Source organism: Pongo pygmaeus, chromosome X (assembly GCF_028885625.2).
Source record: "Pongo pygmaeus isolate AG05252 chromosome X, NHGRI_mPonPyg2-v2.0_pri, whole genome shotgun sequence".
Lineage (NCBI taxonomy): Eukaryota > Metazoa > Chordata > Mammalia > Primates > Hominidae > Pongo > Pongo pygmaeus.
Window position 1 is genome coordinate 97,932,098 of NC_072396.2, and position 20,368 is coordinate 97,952,465.

The window sequence follows — 20,368 nt, forward strand, 5'->3', positions numbered from 1 at the left end:
CTCAGCACCCTACTGAAAATGAAATCCTTTCCCCATTGCTTGCTTTCGTTAGGTTTGTCAAAGATCAGATAGTGATAGGTGTGCAGCCTTATTTCTGGGTTCTCTATTCTGTTCCATTGGTATATGTGTTTGTTTTTGTACCACTACCAATTCGGTTTTGGTTACTGTAGTTCTGTAGTATAGTTTGAAGTTCGGTAGTGTGATTCTTCCAGATGTGTTCTTTTTCATTATGATTACTTTGGCTATTCTGGCTCTTTTTTTATTCCATATGAATTTTAAAATTATCTTTTTCTAGTACTGTGAAGAATATCAATTATGGTTTAATAGGCGTAGCATTGGATCTATAAATTGCTTTGGACAGTATGGCCATTTTAATGATATTGATTCTTCCTATTCGTGAGCATGAAACGTTTTCTATTTGTTTATGTCTTTTCTGATTTCTTTGAGCAGTGGTTTGTAGTTCTTGTATAAATCTTTCACCTCTCCAGTTGATTTTTGTATCAACACTGATTTTGTATCCTGAGACTTTGCTGGTGTTGTTGATCAGCTTGAGAAGCTTTTGGGCTGACAGTATGGGGTTTTCCAGGTATAGAATTATATCATCTTCACACAGGGATAGTTTGAATTCCTCTCTTCCTATTTGGATGAGCTTTAGTTCTTTCTCTTGCCTGATTGCATTGGCTAGAACTTCTAGTACTATGGTGAATAAAAGTGGTGAGAGAAGGCATCCTTGTCTTGCACTGGTTTTCAATGGGAATGCTTTTAGCATTTGCCCATTCAGTATGATGTTTACTGTAGGTTTGTCATTTATGGATCTTATTATTTTTAGGTATGTTTCTTCAATACCTAGCTTTTCACATAAATGCATGTTGAATTTTCTTGAAAATCTTTTCTGCCTCTATTGAGATAATCATACTTTTATTTGTCCTGAGTTTGTTTTATGTGATGCATCGCATTTATTGATTTGCATATGTTGAATTTACCTTGCATCCCTGGAATAAAGCCTACTTTATCTTGGTGGATACGTTTTTTGTTGTGCTTCTGGATTTGGTTTGCCAGTATTTTGTTGAGAATTTTGGCATCGATGTTCATCACAAGTATGAAGCTAAAGTTTCTTGTTTGTTTTTCATTGTTTTGTTTTTGTTTTTATTGTTGTTTTTTTTTATCTCTTCCAGGTTTTGGTACCAGGATGACACTGGCCTCATAGAATGAATTAGGAAAGAGTCTCTCCTTCTCAATTTTTGGAATAGTTTCAGCAGAAATGGTACCAACTGTTCTTCGTATCTCTGATAGACTTCAACTGTGAATCTGTCTGGTCCTGGGCTTTTTTTGTTTGGTAGGCCATTTATTACTGCCTCAATTTTAGAGTTTGTTATTGGTCTGTTTAAGGATTCAATTTCCTTCTGGTTCATTCTTGGGAGGGTTTGTGTGTCCAGGAATTTACCCATTTCTCCTAGGTTTTCTAGTTTAGGTGCATAAAGTTGTTCATAATATTCTCCGATGGTTGTTTGTATTTCTATAATGCCAGTGGTAATATTCGTTTTGTTGTTTCTGATTGTATTTATTTATTTTTTTATGGTTTTTTTTCTTTTTATTATTATTATTATTATTATTATTATTATTAGACTTTAGGCTCTATGGTACATGTGCGCAATGTGCAGGTAAGTTACATATGTATACATGTGCCATGCTGGTGTGCTGCACCCACCAACTCGTCATCTAGCATTAAGTGTATCTCCCAATGCTATCCCTCCCCCCTCCCCCCACCCCACAACAGTCCCTGAAGTGTGATGTTCCCCTTCCTGTGTCCATGTGTTCTCACTGTTCAATTCCCACCTATGAGTGAGAATATGTGGTGTTTGGTTTTTTGTTCTTGCAATAGTTTACTGAGAATGATGATTTCCAATTTCATCCAGGTCCCTACAAAGGACATGAACTCATCATTTTTTATGGCTGCATAGTATTCCATGGTGTATATGTGCCACATTTTCTTAATCCAGTCTATCATTGTTGGACATTTGGGTTGGTTCCAAGTCTTTGCTATTGTGAATAATGCTGCAATAAACATACGTGTGCATGTGTCTTTATAGCAGCATGATTTATAGTCCTTTGGGTATATACCCAGTAATGGGATGGCTGGGTCGAATGGAATTTCTAGTTCTAGATCCCTGAGGAATCGCCACACTGACTTCCACAAGGGTTGAACTAGTTTACAGTCCCACCAACAGTGTAAAAGTGTTCCTATTTCTCCACATCCTCTCCAGCACCTGTTATTTCCTGACTTTTTAATGATTGCCATTCTAACTGGTGTGAGATGGTATCTCACTGTGGTTTTGATTTGCATTTCTCTGATGGCCAGTGATGGTGAGCATTTTTTCATGTGTTTTTTGGCTGCATAAATGTCTTCTTTTGAGAAGTGTCTGTTCATGTCCTTCGCCCACTTTTTGATGGGGTTGTTTGTTTTTTTCTTGTAAATTTGTTGGAGTTCATTGTAGATTCTGGATATTAGCCCTTTGTCAGATGAGTAGGTTGCGAAAATTTTCTCCCATTTTGTAGGTTGCCTGTTCACTCTGATGGTAGTTTCTTTTGCTGTGCAGAAGCTCTTTAGTTTAATTAGATCCCATTTGTCAATTTTGGCTTTTGTTGCCATTGCTTTTGGTGTTTTAGACATGAAGTCCTTGCCCATGCCTATGTCCTGAATGGTAATGCCTAGGTTTTCTTCTAGGGTTTTTATGGTTTTAGGTCTAACATTTAAGTCTTTAATCCATCTTGAATTGATTTTTGTATAAGGTGTAAGGAAGGGATCCAGTTTCAGCTTTCTACATATGGCTAGCCAGTTTTCCCAGCACCATTTACTAAATAGGGAATCCTTTCCCCATTTCTTGTTTTTCTCAGGTTTGTCAAAGATCAGATAGTTGTAGATATGTGGCATTATTTCTGACGGCTCTGTTCTGCTCCATTGATCTATATCTGTGTTTTGGTACCAGTACCATGCTGTTTTGGTTACTGTAGCCTTGTAGTATAGTTTGAAGTCAGGTAGTGTGATGTTTCCAGCTTTGTTCTTTTGGCTTAGGATTGACTTGGGGATGCGGGCTCTTTTTTGGTTCCATATGAACTTTAAAGTAGTTTTTTCCAATTCTGTGAAGAAAGTCATTGGTAACTTGATGGGGATGGCATTGAATCTGTAAATTACCTTGGGAAGGATGGCCATTTTCATGATATTGATTCTTCCTACCCATGAGCATGGAATGTTCTTCCATTTGTTGGTATCCTCTTTTATTTCCTTGAGCAGTGGTTTGTAGTTCTCCTTGAAGAGGTCCTTCACATCCCTTGTAAGTTGGATTCCTAGGTATTTTATTCTCTTTGAAGCAATTGTGAATGGGAGTTCACTCATGATTTGGCTCTCTGTTTGTCTGTTATTGATGTATAAGAATGCTTGTGATTTTTGTACATTGATTTTGTATCCTGAGACTTTGCTGAAGTTGCTTAACAGCTTAAGGAGATTTTGGGCTGAGACAATGGGGTTTTCTAGATATACTATCATGTCATCTGCAAACAGGGACAATTTGACTTCCTCTTTTGTTAATTGAATACCCTTGATTTCCTTCTCTTGCCTAATTGCCCTGGCCAGAACTTCCAACACTATGTTGAATAGAAGTGGTGAGAGAGGGCATCCCTGTCTTGTGCCAGTTTTCAAAGGGAATGCTTCCAGTTTTTGCCCATTCAGTATGATATTGGCTGTGGGTTTGTCATAAATAGCTCTTATTATTTTGAGATATGTCCCATCAATACCTAATTTATTGAGAGTTTTTAGCATGAAGGGTTGTTGAATTTTGTCAAAGGCCTTTTCTGCATCTATTGAGATAATCATGTGGTTTTTGTCTTTCGTTCTGTTTATATGCTGGATTACATTTATTGATTTGCGTATATTGAACCAGCCTTGCATCCCAGGGATGAAGCCCACTTGACCATGGTGGATAAGCTTTTTGATGTGCTGCTGGATTCTGTTTGCCAGTATTTTACTGAGGATTTTTGCATCAATGTTCATCAAGGATATTGGTCTAAAATTCTCTTTTTTTGTTGTGTCTCTGCCAGGCTTTGGTATCAGGATGATGCTGGCCTCATAAAATGAGTTAGGGAGGAGTCCCTCTTTTTCTATTGATTGGAATAGTTTCAGAAGGAATGGTACCAGCTCCTCCTTGTACCTCTGGTAGAATTCGGCTGTGAACCCATCTGGTCCTGGACTCTTTTTGGTTGGTAAGCTATTGATTATTGCCACAATTTCAGCTCCTGTTATTGGTCTATTCAGAGATTCAACTTCTTCCTGGTTTAGTGCTGGGAGGGTGTATGTGTTGAGGAATTTATCCATTTCTTCTAGATTTTCTAGTTTATTTGCATAGAGGTGTTTGTAATATTCTCTGATGGTAGTTTGTATTTCTGTGGGATCGGTGGTGATATCCCCTTTATCATTTTTTATTGCATCTATTTGATTCTTCTCTCTTTTTTTCTTTATTAATCTTGCTAGTGGTCTATCAATTTTGTTGATCCTTTCAAAAAACCAGCTCCTGGATTCATTAATTTTTTGAAGGGTTTTTTGTGTCTCTATTTCCTTCAGTTCTGCTCTGATTTTAGTTATTTCTTGCCTTCTGCTAGCTTTTGAATGTGTTTGCTCTTGCTTTTCTAGTTCTTTTAATTGTGATGTTAGGGTGTCAATTTTGGATCTTTCCTGCTTTCTCTTGTGGGCATTTAGTGCTATAAATTTCCCTCTACACACTGCTTTGAATGCATCCCAGAGATTCTGGTATGTTGTGTCTTGGTTCTCGTTGGTTTCAAAGAACATCTTTATTTCTGCCTTCATTTTGTTATGTACCCAGTAGTCATTCAGGAGCAGGTTGTTCAGTTTCCACGTAGTTGAGCGGTTTTGAGTGAGATTCTTAATCCTGAGTTCTAGCTTGATTGCACTGTGATCTGAGAGATAGTTTGTTATAATTTCTATTCTTTTACATTTATTGAGGAGAGCTTTACTTCCAAGTATAGGGTCAATTTTGGAATAGGTGTGGTGTGGTGCTGAAAAAAATGTATATTCTGTTGATTTGGGGTGGAGAGTTCTGTAGATGTCTATTAGGTCCACTTGGTGCAGAGCTGAGTTCAATTCCTGGGTATCCTTGTTGACTTTCTGTCTCGTTGATCTGTCTAATGTTGACAGTGGGGTGTTAAAGTCTCCCATTATTAATGTGTGGGAGTCTAAGTCTCTTTGTAGGTCACTCAGGACTTGCTTTATGAATCTGGGTGCGCCTGTATTGGGTGCATATATATTTAGGATAGTTAGCTCTTCTTGTTGAATTAATCCCTTTACCATTATGTAATGGCCTTCTTTGTCTCTTTTGATCTTTGTTGGTTTAAAGTCTGTTTTATCTGAGACTAGGATTGCAACCCCTACCTTTTTTTGTTTTCCATTTGCTTGGTAGATCTTCCTCCATCCTTTTATTCTGAGCCTATGTGTGTCTCTGCACATGAGATGGGTTTCCTGAATACAGCACACTGATGGGTCTTGACTCTTTATCCAATTTGCCAGTCTGTGTCTTTTAATTGGAGCATTTAGTCCATTTACATTTAAAGTTAATATTGTTATGTGTGAATCTGATCCTGTCATTATGATGTTAGCTGGTTATTTTGCTCGTTAGTTGATGCAGTCTCTTCCTAGTCTCAATGGTCTTTACATTTTGGTATGATTTTGCAGTGGCTGGTACCGGTTGTGCCTTTCCATGTTTAGCGCTTCCTTCAGGAGCTCTTTTAGGGCAGGCCTGGTGATGACAAAATCTCTCAGCATTTGCTTGTCTGTAAAGTATTTTATTTCTCCTTCAGTTATGAAGCTTAGTTTGGCAGGATATGAAATTCTGGGTTGAAAATTCTTTTCTTTAAGAATGTTGAATATTGGCTCCCACTCTCTTCTGGCTTGTAGGGTTTCTGCCGAGAGATCCGCTGTTAGTCTGATGGGCTTCCCTTTGATGGTAACCCGACCTTTCTCTCTGGCTGCCCTTAACATTTTTTCCTTCATTTCAACTTTGGTGAATCTGACAATTATGTGTCTTGGAGTTGCTCTTCTCGAGGAGTATCTTTGTGGCGTTCTCTGTATTTCCTGAATCTGAATGTTGGCCTGCCTTGCTAGATTGGGGAAGTTCTCCTGGATAATATCCTGCAGAGTGTTTTCCAACTTGTTTCCATTCTCCCCGTCACTTTCAGGTACACCAATCAGATGTAGATTTGGTCTTTTCACATAGTCCCACATTTCTTGGAGGCTTTGCTCATTTCTTTTTATTCTTTTTTCTCTAAACTTCCCTTCTCGCTTCATTTCATTCATTTCATCTTCCAGGGCTGATACCCTTTCTTCCAGCTGATTGCATCGGCTCCTGAGGCTTCTGCATTCTTCACGTAGTTCTCGAGCCTTGGTTTTCAGCTCCATCAGCTCCTTTAAGCACTTCTCTGTATTGGTTATTCTAGTTATACATTCTTCTAAATTTTTTTCAAAGTTTTCAACTTCTTTGCCTTTGGTTTGAATATCCTCCCATAGCTCAGAGTAATTTGATAGTCTGAAGCCTTCTTCTCTCAGCTCATCAAAATCATTCTCCATCCAGCTTTGTTCCATTGCTGGTGAGGAACTGCATTCCTTTGGAGGAGGAGAGGTACTCTGTTTTTTAGAGTTTCCAGTTTTTCTGCTCTGTTTTTTCCCCATCTTTGTGGTTTTATCTACTTTTGGTCTTTGATGATGGGGATGTACAGATGGGTTTTTGGTGTGGATGTCCTTTCTGTTAGTTTTCCTTCTAACAGACAGGACCCTCAGCTGCAGATCTGTTGGAGTACCTGGCCGGCTGTGTGAGGTGTCAGTCTGCCCCTGCTGGGGGGTGCCTCCCAGTTAGGCTGCTCGGGGGTCAGGGGTCAGGGACCCACTTGAGGACGCAGTCAGCCCGTTCTCAGAGCTCCAGTTGCGTGCTGGGAGAACCACTGCTCTCCTCAAAGCTGTCAGACAGGGACATTTAAGTCTGCAGAGGTTACTGCTGTCTTTTTGTTTGTCTGTGCCCGGCCCCCAGAGGTGGAGCCTACAGAGGCAGGCAGGCCTCCTTGAGCTGTGGTGGGCTCCACCCAGTTCAAGCTTCCAGGCTGCTTTGTTTACCTAAGCGAGCCTGGGCAATGGCGGGTGCCCCTCCCCCAGCCTCGCTGCTGACTTGCTGTTTGATCTCAGACTGCTGTGCTAGCAATCAGCAAGACTCTGTGGGCGTAGGACCCTCTGAGCCAGGTGCGGGCTATACTCTCCTGGGGCACCGTTTCCTAAGCCAGTCGGAAAAGCACAGTATTCGGGTGGGAGTGGCCCAATTTTCCAGGTGCTGTCTGTCACCCCTGGAAATGGAACTCCCTGACCCCTTCCGCTTCCCAAGTGAGGCAATGCCTCGCCCCTTCTTCGGCTGGTGCATGGTGCACTCACCCACTGACCTGCACCCACTGTCTGGCACTCCCTAGTGAGATGAACACAGTACCTCAGATGGAAATGCAGAAATCACCCGTCTTCTGCGTCGCTTGCGCTGGGAGCTGTAGACCAGAGCTGTTCCTATTCGGCCACCTTGGCTCCTCCCCCGATTGTATTTATTTGAATCTACTCTTTTTTTTCATTAGTGTAGCTAGTGATTTATCTATTTTATTCATCTTTCTCAAAAGCAGCTCCTGGATTCATTGATCTTTTAAAGGGTTTTTAGTGTCTCTATCCCCTTCAGTTAAGCTTTTATTTTTGGCTATTTCTTGTCTTTTGCTAGTGTTGAGATTTGTTTGCTCTTAGTTCTTTAGTTATTTTTGTTGTGATGTTAGGTTGTTAATTTGAAGTGTTTCAAACATTTTTGATGTGGGGATTTAGTGCTATAAATTCCTCTCTTTACACTTCTTTAGCAGTGTCCCAAAGATTCTGCTATGTTGTATCTTTGTCTTCATTAGTTTCAAAGAATTTCTTGATTTCTTTTTACGTTTCATTATTTTTCCAAAAGTCACTCAGGAGCATGTTATTTAATTTCCATGTATTTCTGTGGTTTTGAGTGAATTTCTTAGTCTTGATTTCTAATTCTATTACCCCCTGGTCTGTGAGACTGTTGGTTACGATTTCAGTTCCACTGCATTTGTTGAGGAGTGTTTTACTTCTGATTATGTCGTGGATTATAGAGTAAGTGCCATGTGGCAATGAGAAGAATGCATATTTTGTTGTTTTTGGATGGAGAGTTCTATAGATATCTATCAGGTTCATTTGATTTAGTGCTGAGTTCAGATCCTGATTATTTTTGTTAATTTTCTGTCTCAATAATTCATCTAATACAATCAGTGGTGTGTTAAAGTCCCCCACTATTATTGTGTGGGAGCCTAAGTCTCTTTGAAGGTCTCTAACTTGCTTTATGAATCTGGTTTCTCCTGTGTTGGCTGCATATACATTTAGGATTGTTAGATATTCTTGTTGAATTGAACGCTTTACCATTATGCAATATTCTTTTTGTCTTTTTAGATCTTTGTTGGTTTAAAGTCTATTTTGTCAGAAAGTAGAATCGCAACTCCTGCTTTTTTCTGTTTTTTTTTCTTTGTTTTTGTTTTTGTTTTTGTTTTTTGCTTTGTAGGTATTTCTTCGTCCTTTTATTTTGAGCCTGCGTGTGTCATTGCAAGTGAGATGGGTCTCTTAAAGATAGCATAGCAATTGTTCTTGCTTCTTTATCCAGTTTGCCATTCTGTGTATTTTAATTGAGGTATTTAACCCATTTACATTCAAAGTTATTTATATGTGTGGATTTTATTTTGTCATCGTTGTGTTAGATAGTTATTTTGCAGACTTTATGTGTGTGGTTGCTTTATATTGTTAATAATCTGTGTACTTCAGTGTGTCTTTGTAGTGGCTGGTAACAGTTATTTTTTCCCATATTTATTGCTTCCTTCAGAAGCCCTTATAAGGCAGGTCTGGTGGTAACAAATTTACTTAGCATTTGTTTGTCTGGAAAGAATCATTTTTCTCTTTTACTTATGAAGCTTAGTTTGGCCAGATATAAAATTCTGGGTTGGAATTTTTTTCATTTAAGAATGTTTAATATTGGCCCCCAATCTATTCTGGTTTGTAGAGTTTCTGCTGAGAAGTCCACTGTTAGACTGGTGGCTTTCCTTTTTAGATGACCTGGCCTTTCTATCTCCTGCTTTTAGCATTTTCTTCTTTCATTTTGGCCTTGGACTACCTGATAATTATGTATCTTGAATATGATCTCATGGAGTATCTTACTGGGGTTCTCTGCAATTTCTGGATTTTAATGTTGGCCTCTACAGCTAGCTTGGGGAAGTTCTCATGGATGATATCCTGAAATATGTTTTCCAAGTTGGTTTCATTCTCCCTTCTTTCCAAGTTGGTTTCATATTATGACTTTGAATAATCTTTCTACCTCTCTTTCTCTACTTCCTCTTTAAGGCCAATAACTCTTACATTTGCATTTTGAGGCTATTTTCTAGACCTTGGAAACATGCTTCCATGCTTTTTTTTCCTTTTTTTTTTTGTTTCTGACTGTGTATTTTCAAATAGCCTGTCTTCAGGCTCACTAATTGTTTTTTCTAATTCATTAATTCTGCTACTAAGAGGTTCTGATGCATTTTTCAGTATGACAGTTGCAATTTTTAAGTAAAAAAAATTCTGCTTGGTTTTTAGAAGTTATTTTAGTCTCTTAGTTAAAGTTATCTGATAGAATTTGGAATTCTTTCTCTATGTTCTATTCAATTTATTTGAATTTCCTCAACATGGTTTTATTTTATTTTCTGTCTGAAAGGTCACACATCTCTGTCTCTCCAGGACTGATCTTTTGTGCCTTATTTAGTTCATTTGATGAGGCCATAATTTCCTGGATGATGTTGATGCCTGTAGGTGTTCATCAACGTCCAGGAATTGAAGAGTTAGGTATTTATTGTAGTCTTTATAATCTGGGCTTCTTTATGCCAGTCATTTTTGGGAAGACCCTCCAAGTATTTGAAGGGACTTGGGCCCCAAGCTCAACAATACTGTGGTTTCTGCAGACGTGTAGAGGAACTGCCTTCATGACTTTGTATAAGATACAGAAGAATTCTCTGCATTACCAGGCAGAGACTCTTGTCCTTTATCATTCCTTTCTCCCAAAAATATGCAGTCTCTCTCTTTGCTGACCTACCTGAAAATGGGGGTGTGGTGATGTGAGCATGCTTTTGGCCACCACCCTGGGATTTTGCTGGGTCAGATCTGAAGCCATCACAACACTGGGCCTTGCCCAAGGATGTTTCCTTCAGGCTGTCAAGTTTCCCAAGGCCCTGGGCATGTCCAGAGATGCTGCTGTGGAGTCAAAATACTTAACAATTTACCTCATGTTCTAGTCTACTTCATCTAAGCTGGCACACAAATCACAATACAAAGTCCTTCCCACTCTTTCTTCCAATTACCACAGGCAAAGGTGCCTCTCCCTGTGGCCACCAACAACACTGGTCCTCAGGGGGTTCTGCCAGGCCACCAGTTAAAGCTCAAGTTCTGTTTTGATACCTTATGGTACATGCTGCCAGGCCTGGGACTCACCTTTCAGGGCAGTGGTCTCCCCTTTGGCCTAGAGCAGGTCAAGAAATGCCATCCTAGAGTTAAGTCCTAGAATTGGACACCCCAGGAGCATTCTTGCTGCTCTGCCCCACTGTGGTTGAGCTGTTACCTGATTTTTGTTTTTTGTGATGATGCTTTTTTTGTGTGCAGATAGTTGCTAAAAGTTGGTGTTCCATTGGGGGGATGAATGATGAAGGCTTCTCTTCCACTATTTTGCTCCAGTCTGTCTAATTGATTATTTTTAATTTCACAAATAACTTTTAACAAATAAATAGGACTACTATAAGCTCACACACAAATCCCTGCTGTAGGTTTATTAGTGTTTCTTACACAGAAGATTAAAACTGGATTTTATTGGTTTTGTTTTGATTTTAATTTTGCAAACAGGCAGTACTTCTATTTATAAGTTCAAAAACCAAATTATGTAAAAGAGTGGCCACATAAAGAAGTCTTGCTTTCATTGTGTTCCTATCCATTCTCCCCACATTATAGCTCAGGTGTTGGCAAAATATTTCTGTAAAGGGCAAGAAGTAAATATATTAGGCTTTCAGGTCATATGTTCTCTATTGTGGTTATTCAGTTTTGCTGTTGTAGTGAAAAAGCAGCCATAGACAACACAAAATCAAATGGATATGGCTGTGTTCCAATCAACCTTTATAAAAACAGGCATTAGAGTCAAGAGCGTGGAAAAATAAAAAAGAAAACAAGCAAAAGGCCTGCTGGCCATAGTTTTCTATCTTTGATGTTGGTAATAGATTTTATTAGTTTATGTCTTATTTCAGGCTGATATAGTAAATTACTATAGACTGGGTGGCTTAAACAACAAATATTTATTTCTCATAGTTCTGGAGGCTGAAATTTCAAGATCAGAGTGCCAGCATAATTGGGTTCTGATGAGGGCCCTCTTCCAGATGGTGGGCAGCTGACTTTTCTTTCTACTATATCCTCCCATGAGGAAAAGAGCCAGATATTTCTTTGGTCTCGTATAAAGGCACTAATCCCATTTGTGAGGACTCTACCCTCAAGATCTAATTACCTCCCAAAGGCCCCATTTGCAGTTACCATCTAGGATTAGATCTCAACATGTGATTTTTTGGAAGACACAAACATTCAGTACGTAACAGTTTATTTATATGCAAATACAAGAATGTGACTATATAGTCTCATGCCACATTTCTTATTCAAAAGTTAAGATATACCACTGTTCTATACCCTTAAACAGTATATATTGTATTGCATATTTTGGATATCTTTCTATACAATACATAGAGAGCATTCTCTTTTTTTTCAGACTGTATTCTATTCCATTATATGAATATAAAACAGTTGATTTAACCAATCTTCTGTTGATAGATTTTTAAATTTTCCTAATACTTTACAATTAAAAACAACACCTGGTGAAAACCTTGGAAATACGTTATTCATATGTGTGTAGGTGTATCTGATGGACAGGATTCTGAACTTGAGATTGCTGAATCAAGGGGTAAACATATTTGCAATTTTGGAAGCTGTTGCTAGATTAAACTTTATGGAGTTTTACCATTTTCACTTTCAGTACAATATATGAAAGTACCTGTTTCTAATTTATAGAATATAACCATGAATTAATGTGTCATCTTTGTGCAGAGGCCATGGTAATCTTCTCTAAATTATTCCAATTATAGTATATATGCTGCTGAAGTGAGCATCATGAAGTAATTTTTAATTTAATAATGGATGAATGCTTTTGAGTGGCATGCAGCCAAAGATAGCACATACTATATAAAACTCCTTTTTTCCATTAAATCTGGAGCAGGCCCAGAGAAATGGTTTTGCTGGAGAGCTGCAGCCTTTTTTTTTTTTTTTTCCAGAGTGTTAATTGGAGGGGAGCCACTTCACCTTAAGTTCCAGCAACACGTGTATCTCTGCACTATCTAACAGGGACACACATGGTCAGAGGGTTGTAAAAATTTCATGAAGGTCTAACATTTGAGCAATTGTGCACAAAGATAGAGTTCTCTGCCAATTGTATATCAGCCTTAACATAAGAAAGTGCCTTGTCCACTATGAACCAACATGGACTGTGGTAAAATTCAGCAAAGGACAAGAAATGATGCAGAGCTAATTGATAAAAGAGAAAAATTTGATGGAACAAAAATAATAATAATAAAAAAGACAACGTTTATTTAGCAAATTTACATGAGCTAAGCATTTTATCAACGTGTGTGTGTGTGTGTATAGTATATACAAATGCTCCTTAACTTACGATGAGGTTACATCCAAATAAATCAATTGTAAATTGAAAATATCATAAGTCAAAAATGTATTTGATAGACCTAATCTACCAAAAATCATAGCTTAGCTTAGTCTGTGAAATAGCTAGGCTTTGTGTCCCCACTCAGTTCTCATCTTGAATTGTAATCCCCATGATCCCCAGCTGTCATGGGACAGACCAGGTGAGAGTAATTGAATCATGGGGGCAGTTTCCCCCATGCTGTTCTCATGCTAGTGAGTGAGTTCTCATGAAAGCTAATGGTTTAATAAGGAAATCTTTTCCCATTCACTCAGCACTGTTCCTTCCTGCCGCCTTGTGAAGAAGGTGCCTTGCTTCCTCTTCACCTTCCACCATGATTGTAAATTTCCTGAGGCCTCCCTAGCCATGCTGAACTGCGAGTCAATTAAACCTTTTTCCTTTATAAATTACTGAATCTTGGGCAGTTCTTTATAACAGTATGAGAAGGGACTAATACAGTCTCCTTACTTGTATTTTGTTCAGAATATTTACATTAGCCTATAGTTGAGCTACATCATATAACACAAAGGGTATTTTATAATAAAGTATTGGATATATCAGGTAATTTATTGAATGCTGGACTGAAAATAAAAAAACAGAATAGTTTTATACTGTTGTAAAGTTGAAAATCACAAATTGAGCTACCGTAAGTCAAGCACTATCTGTATATATATTCCCTCACTGAAATTGTCACAAGAAGCCTACAAAGTAGTTGATGTTATTATACTCACTTTAAGGATTACTAAACCAAGCCCATTTGGCCAATGCTATGTAACATTCAGATAACACAATGCAAAACAGAACAGAGCCTTAGATTTTCAGAGGTATCTATCCATTTTTAATTCATGGGGTTTCATGAGGAAAACAGAGGGTTTTTTTTGTTTTGTTTTTTTTTTTTTCCAAAATGAAGTCTGTGGTGCCTCCTCTGTTTTTCCCAAGGAGTCCCAGGCTACCAGAAGTTATCTCAGGGCCTCTCATATTTGCATTAAGAGTGGCAAGACAAAATGGATAAAAATAATTTAGTTGACTGGGAAGAAAACAAACCTTTTTCCAGAAAAACAGAATTCAAAATGAGAAAAACCTAAAGGCCTTTTAAATATACCTATAGCTTGTTTATTCACTTTTAATTAAGTTGATTTTAACCATAGTACTCTTTTAAAAAATTCTTTTAAATCTCTTATTACCAAACTGTAACCAAGACAGCTGATATTTTTGGCTTTTGATTTCTACCACAGGTAACTTTCCACATAAATTAATAAGTTTTAACTAAGGTTATAACTTAACCATGGATTCATAAGGTGTCTCAAAGTGATGGTAAGCAGTTTCTGTTTGTTTTCTTTCTTTCTTTTTTTACAAGATTTAGAATCTCCCCAAGGGTAATTTAGAGAAAGGAAAATCCAAGGCAGCAAATCAGAAGCTATCCATGGGGGAAAACAAACCCTTAATAAACGACAAAGTTACACAAATAACAAGCCAGAAAGGAATTATTCCAGAAGCCAAGAATTAAATGCAGGCCACCATTGTCAAAAGACAAAGCCTTAGCAACTGACCTATATACCATTTAGCAGTTTCTACTGCTTTTCCCAGAAAAAGTCTAGAGCAACCAATTTCAAGCTTGCAAAAGCTCTTTACTGCTCAAAATAATTTTTAGGGCTAACTCTGACATGAACCCCAAATTTTCTGTCCTCTGGGTGGTAGGAACCAAGAAAAAGTATTCTCGCATGGTCACAAGATTAAGCTCTTAAGGATACAAAACAAGACAGATAAATTTAATCCCATATTGGTTTCAGGGACCCATAGCAAAGGTTGTAACTAACCAGCCTGCTGAGCTGGCTTGTAAAGCAGGCTTATAGGGGTCCTAAACCCAAGTTCTATCCTGTGATACCCCTCTCTCCATTACAGAACAACACAGAAATTCAAATTCTTAGCACAAAGTACACCAGGTTTGCTACAGCCTAAGATTAGTACCATATATCCTTTTTTATCTACTAATTAAACCCTTGCAGAGAAGACAAACAGTGATGTTTCCCATTTACACATGTGCATGCATGTGCACACACACACACAGATTGAGAGAGAGAGAGAAACCAGAAACTCGGCTTGTAAAAATTTGGACCCTTCTGGCTAGCATACCAGTTTTCTGGGTTCTCTTCCTCTTCAGCTTCCAGAAGAATCAAGCAGATTTGATGACCCTGCTTGCTGTGCCAAAGGTGTGGGGTTCAAGCCACTTTACAAAAGAAAATCAATCTTTTCTGTTTTATGGAACCACAGGCAAAAGATTCTCAATTTTGCAAGATGTTGCCCAATGGGCTGCATAAGGAACAGAATTAACATTTTCCATCCCAGCAAAATACACATAACAAAACAGACACTAGTCACCTCGATCACACCCAATATCAACCTAGCAAGGCTCACACTTTCTCCTGTTAGTGCATGTTGTATTTGATCCACTCCAGGTTGGGAGGAAAGACCTTCAGGTGGTGATTCACACTGGGGTCTCTAGGCAAGGCGAAGAGAAGATAATCACCCCGAGACAGGCCTGTTGAACTTTCTTTAGGACTCACTGAATGTTACCAGACAAATAAAGAGGATTCTCTGAGTTAGGCCTTCTTGACTTTTATCAGCAATTCTTTCTGAGATCCCCTCCACATTTGCAAACACACACAAAGATAAGACGGACAGAAGGCCTTCCAAATTAGATTCCTAACCAAGAACTCCAAGAATATCCCTTCCAAACTATCCTCCTATTCTCTGAGAAATCTCCCCAAAATCTTCCTGATTGAAAAATCTCCTGCACCAAGACTCTTCCTATTAGTTAGGGAGAGCCATCCAAGACCCCCCAGGACCTGAACCTAGACAGACACCCCACAATGGGGCTACAGACAAACTGAGATTTCCAAAGGAGCTGAACCAAGACAGACACCCCATGGTGGAACTACAAACAAATACCCCACAATGGGGCCACAGACACACCCTACCATGGGACTACAGACAGACATCCTACCACAGGGCTATAGAACCAGTTGGGAGAAGGAAGGAGGTGTTGGCAATGCCTAGGATACCCGTCAATCCAGACAGCCTGCAATGGGGCTACAGACAGACACCCACCCCACAATGGGGCTGCAGACAGATGCCCTGTGATAGGGTTACAGTTATGGAACATCTCCCCAGGACTATTTCTCTATTGCAATTAAATCCTGGCACATTGGGTCAGCAGCATCCTGTTAGTAGAGAGTAGCGGAGTCAGCCCCTAGTCCAAGAAAACTAGGCAGCCACCTAGGCTGCCCTCTGGATTTATCACTGGAGGGGGTCTAATGAACCATGGACAGGTAGCCACAAGGACAATCCTGGATGAGACCCCAAATTTGTAACTGACCAATGGGTTCACTTTGCCCACTGCCTAGACAGAACTGATTTCTCAAGACAGGGGAATTGCAATAGAGAAAGAGTAATTCGCACAGAGATGGCTGAGCGGGAGACCAGAGCTTTACTATGACTCAAATCAAGTCTCCTCAAGCATTTAGGGATCAGAGTTCTTAAGAATAACTTGGTGGTGGGGCGGGGGAAGCTAGTGAGCCAGGAGTGCTTATTGATTAGGTAGGAAATGAAATCATACAGAATTGAAGCTGTCCTCTTGCACTGAGTTCATTCCTGGATAGGGGCCACAAGATCAGATAAGCCAGTTAATCAACCTGGGTGGTTCCAGCTGATCCATCAAGTGCAGGGTCTGCAAAATATTTCAAGCAGTGATCTTAGGAGCAGTTTACGGAGGGTCAGAATCTTGTAACCAACAGTCGCATGGCTTCTAAACCACAATTTCTAATTTTTTGGCTAATTTGTTAGTCCTACAAAGGCTGTCTAGTCCCCAGGCAAGAAGGAGGGTTGCTTTGGGAAAGGGCTGTTATCATCTCTCTCTCTTTTTTTTGTTTTCTCTTTAGGGTGGATTCTCACTCTGTCACCCAGGCTGGAGTGCAGTGGCACAATCTCAACTCACTGCAACCTCCACCTCCTGTTTTCAAGCAATTCTCCTGCCTCAGCTTCCTGAGTAGCTGGGATTACAGGCACACGCCACAAAAACCAGCTAATTTTTGTGTTTTTAGTACAGACAAGGTTTCACCATGTTGGCCAGGCTGCTTTCAAACTCCTGACCTTAAGTGATCTGCCTGCCTCGGCCTCCCAAAGTGCTGGGATTACAGGTGTGAGCCACCACGCCTGAGCATGGCCTTTTCTTTGTTTTAACAGGTTATAGGGATGATTACCCTTATCTTGTCTCCTGCTAAGTCATGGAATTTTGAGGAGTTCCTTTAGACCCCCCAATAAAACTTGTTGTAGAGGTCCTGGGAGTTTCTCCAGACCTCCAAAAAAATTTGTTCAATCCTGGTCCCTCACAGTGGCTCACGCTTGTAATCCCAGCACTTTGGGAGGCCGAGGCAGGTGGATCACCTGAGGTCAGGAGTTCAAGACCAGCCTGACTAACATGGAGAAACCCCATCTCTACTAAAAATACAAAATTAGCCGGGCATGGTGGTGCATGCCAGTAATCCCAGCTACTCGGGAGGCTGAGGCAGGAGAATTGCTTGAACCAGGGAGGCGGAGGTTGCAGTCAGCCAAGATCATGCCATTGCACTCTAGCCTGGGCAACAAGAGTGAAACTCCACCTCAAACAACAAAAACAAAACAAAACAAAACAAAACTTGTTCAATCCTAAATGGGTCCTGTTAAGAGTTCCTTTGTTATCTTTATGGCCCAGGAAATGCCTAGGGAAGACTCTTGGTGGGCTTTTGTTATATTCCAGCCTTTGTATAAGGGCACTGGCTCTTTCAGGTTTTTGTTTTTTGGTTTTTTGTTTCGTTTTGTTTTTAAGACGTAGTTTTACTCTTGTTGCCCAGGCTGGAGTGTAATGGTGCGATCTGGGCTCATCGCAACCTCTGCCTCCTGGGTTCAAGCGATTCTCCTGCCTCAGCCTCCCGAGTAACTGGGATTACAGGCATGCACCACCACCCCTCCGGCTAATTTTGTATTTTTAGTAGATATGGGGTTTCTCCGTGTTGGTCAGGCTGGTCTCGAACTCCCCACCTCAGGTGATCCGCCCACCTCAGCCTCTCAGACTTCTGGAATTACAGGTGTGAGCCACTGCACCCAGTCTCTGGTTTTAATATTTAATCTAACCACTCAGTGCTTAAACAGTTGTCATGGAGTCCTGCCTGTTCAGTTGTTAGTGGAACCTGGCTGCCACCATCCCCATTATCAATTTGTGTATGGTTTTCGTTATGCTTGTATATTTATTTATAATGAGAATTGTAGGGAGATGGGGTGTCATAATCTTTTTGGTTACTTCCTGCTGAGAGGGGTCATCATTATGGGGCACAAAATGCAGCACTGTAGTGGAAGAGGTCAATTTGTTCCGGGTAGTACTCTCTGTTTTGGGGGTTTAGAGGCAGTGCCTGCTGAAACATAATAGTATGAGCTCAATGGATGTTTTGAAACAATATGCAACAGCAATACATTCCACAACATAACATTATGCTCATGCCTACAAGGATGGCCAGGACTGCGAGGATTTTCTGCCACCAGGAAAGCCCTCCGCTAAACCATGATGAGATCCAGTCATTAAGTGATAACCTAAGGCTGGAGATTGCCTGAATCTGTTGGTGCATATCCTTTAATGCCAGAGTTATTCCCAGAATTTTCAGGTATATACACACAACATTGGGTTTTGACCAGGATGCAGGATCCCCCCTGGGCCTCTGTTAGAATGTCTAGGGTCATTTGGTTTTGCAAGATACCTTTCTGCATATGATACATTTTAGCGTAAGGGAAATACTTTGGAGACTGTTCTTCAATGCTCAGTGCATGAAATTAACTAGTGTCTCTATGTGTCATATGGCAGTTTCTAAGCCTATTGAGGGAATAAAGATTATGGCCAGATGATTATACCAGTGAAAGACTGACCTGGTCCACCTGTTAAGCATATGCATGAGGTCAGCTGGGTTTTGGATGGTTTTTATCCAGCGTCCCTGTGCTCACGGGAGACCTAGAGTGCAGCGTCCTAACCAGCCCCAGGGCAGCCATGGTCCTAAATTGGTACCACAAAGCCATTGGATTCCCTTAGGGGCATACCAATTTAGGCCAGGTCGTTGGGACTAGTGGTGGCAAACAAATCTATTTGTTGTAGCCCTATAATATGTCGACATTGTTCATGCGGAATTCAGCCCATGACTTCAGTTACATTAGACCAATGGTCAAGGCAGTGGTTGCATTGCTTCCAGCATAAAGGGACTACTTTATTGATGTGGAGGCAGTTAGCCAAACAAATTTATTCTAAATTTGAAGAAAGCCATTTTTATACTGGACATTTTGTAGTATAGTCTAGGTGTACACCTTCACATTCAGCAAGGGAGTAGCTAAAGCTTTTATGTCATCCCTTGTTTTGTTTACTTAGAATGGCTTTTTGTGCCCCAGGCCTTCTAAAGTTTTGTTTATGGGCCACTCTGAGACATTTGCCCTGGTTACTCCTGTCATGTGTGACCCAGTCCAAAATTTGAGATTTCCCAGAAAAGTTTGCTAGTAAATCCAGTCCTTCCCTTGGATGGGTGACAACCACCAAGGCAATCCTGTGGTTCTACAAAGGGGTTATAGGCCAGAGACCCAGCAGAAGCCATGTTGCAGGTTATCTGCATAGTTCTGTGCTCACTGTAAAAAATGATTAGAGGTAAGAGCAGAAACAATGAGAGGCACAGCAAGAAGGAGCATTCATTATAAGAGAAAGTCTTACTGTTTTCTGAATAGAAACTCAGGTCTTCTAAGGGTTCTATCTCCCATCTGCTGGCCTGGAACTCCTCTGCCACAGGGTTCTCAGCTGGCAGGAATCTTTTTGCTCACATGTTTGGACCTAAGGCTTGATGGCTGCCAATTTCAGTGCTGTGCTTGTGGTAATTAGCACATCGTAAGGCCCCTTTCATTTCTCTTGTAATTGTTGGGCAGGACTGGCTTCCTTCCATTCCTTCAGCAGCACTTGATTATCAGTTTAGAAAGGTTGGGGGGCTTCTACAGAATTCACAGTGCTCCTGTTGGAAGCAAACTTACACAAAATGTTAACAGTTCGTCCTAAGTGAGCAACATAATTCTTTATATCTGACTCCCTATCTAGGGGCACTTCAGTACCAGAGACAGATTAGCTACAAAGGGTCTTCCAAAGACAATTTCATAGGGACTTATTTTAATTCCATTTCTGGGGGCTATTCTGACCCAGAGCAGTGCAATAATAAGTACCTGCATCCACTTCAATTGAGAATCTTGATACAGCTTGGCAATTATTGTTTTTAGGGTGTGGTTCATTCTCTCAGTTTGTCCAGGAGATTGAGATCTCCATGCTGAGTGCAGTCTCCATTTTATTCCCAATGCTTTGTTTACTTGTTGAGTTATTTCAGAGGTGAATGAAGGCCAATTATCACTTTGGATTACATCAGAGAGCCCATATT

At 40.0% G+C, this 20,368-nt stretch overlaps 1 non-coding gene across 1 annotated transcript; it reads right to left on the reverse strand.

The window, feature by feature from the left end:
• Positions 1-12,195: 12,195 nt before the first annotated feature.
• LOC129025511 (U6 spliceosomal RNA) lies at positions 12,196-12,303 on the reverse strand. The gene has a single exon (XR_008497266.1). It is a non-coding gene; the product is annotated as a U6 spliceosomal RNA (small nuclear RNA).
• Positions 12,304-20,368: the final 8,065 nt, after the last annotated feature.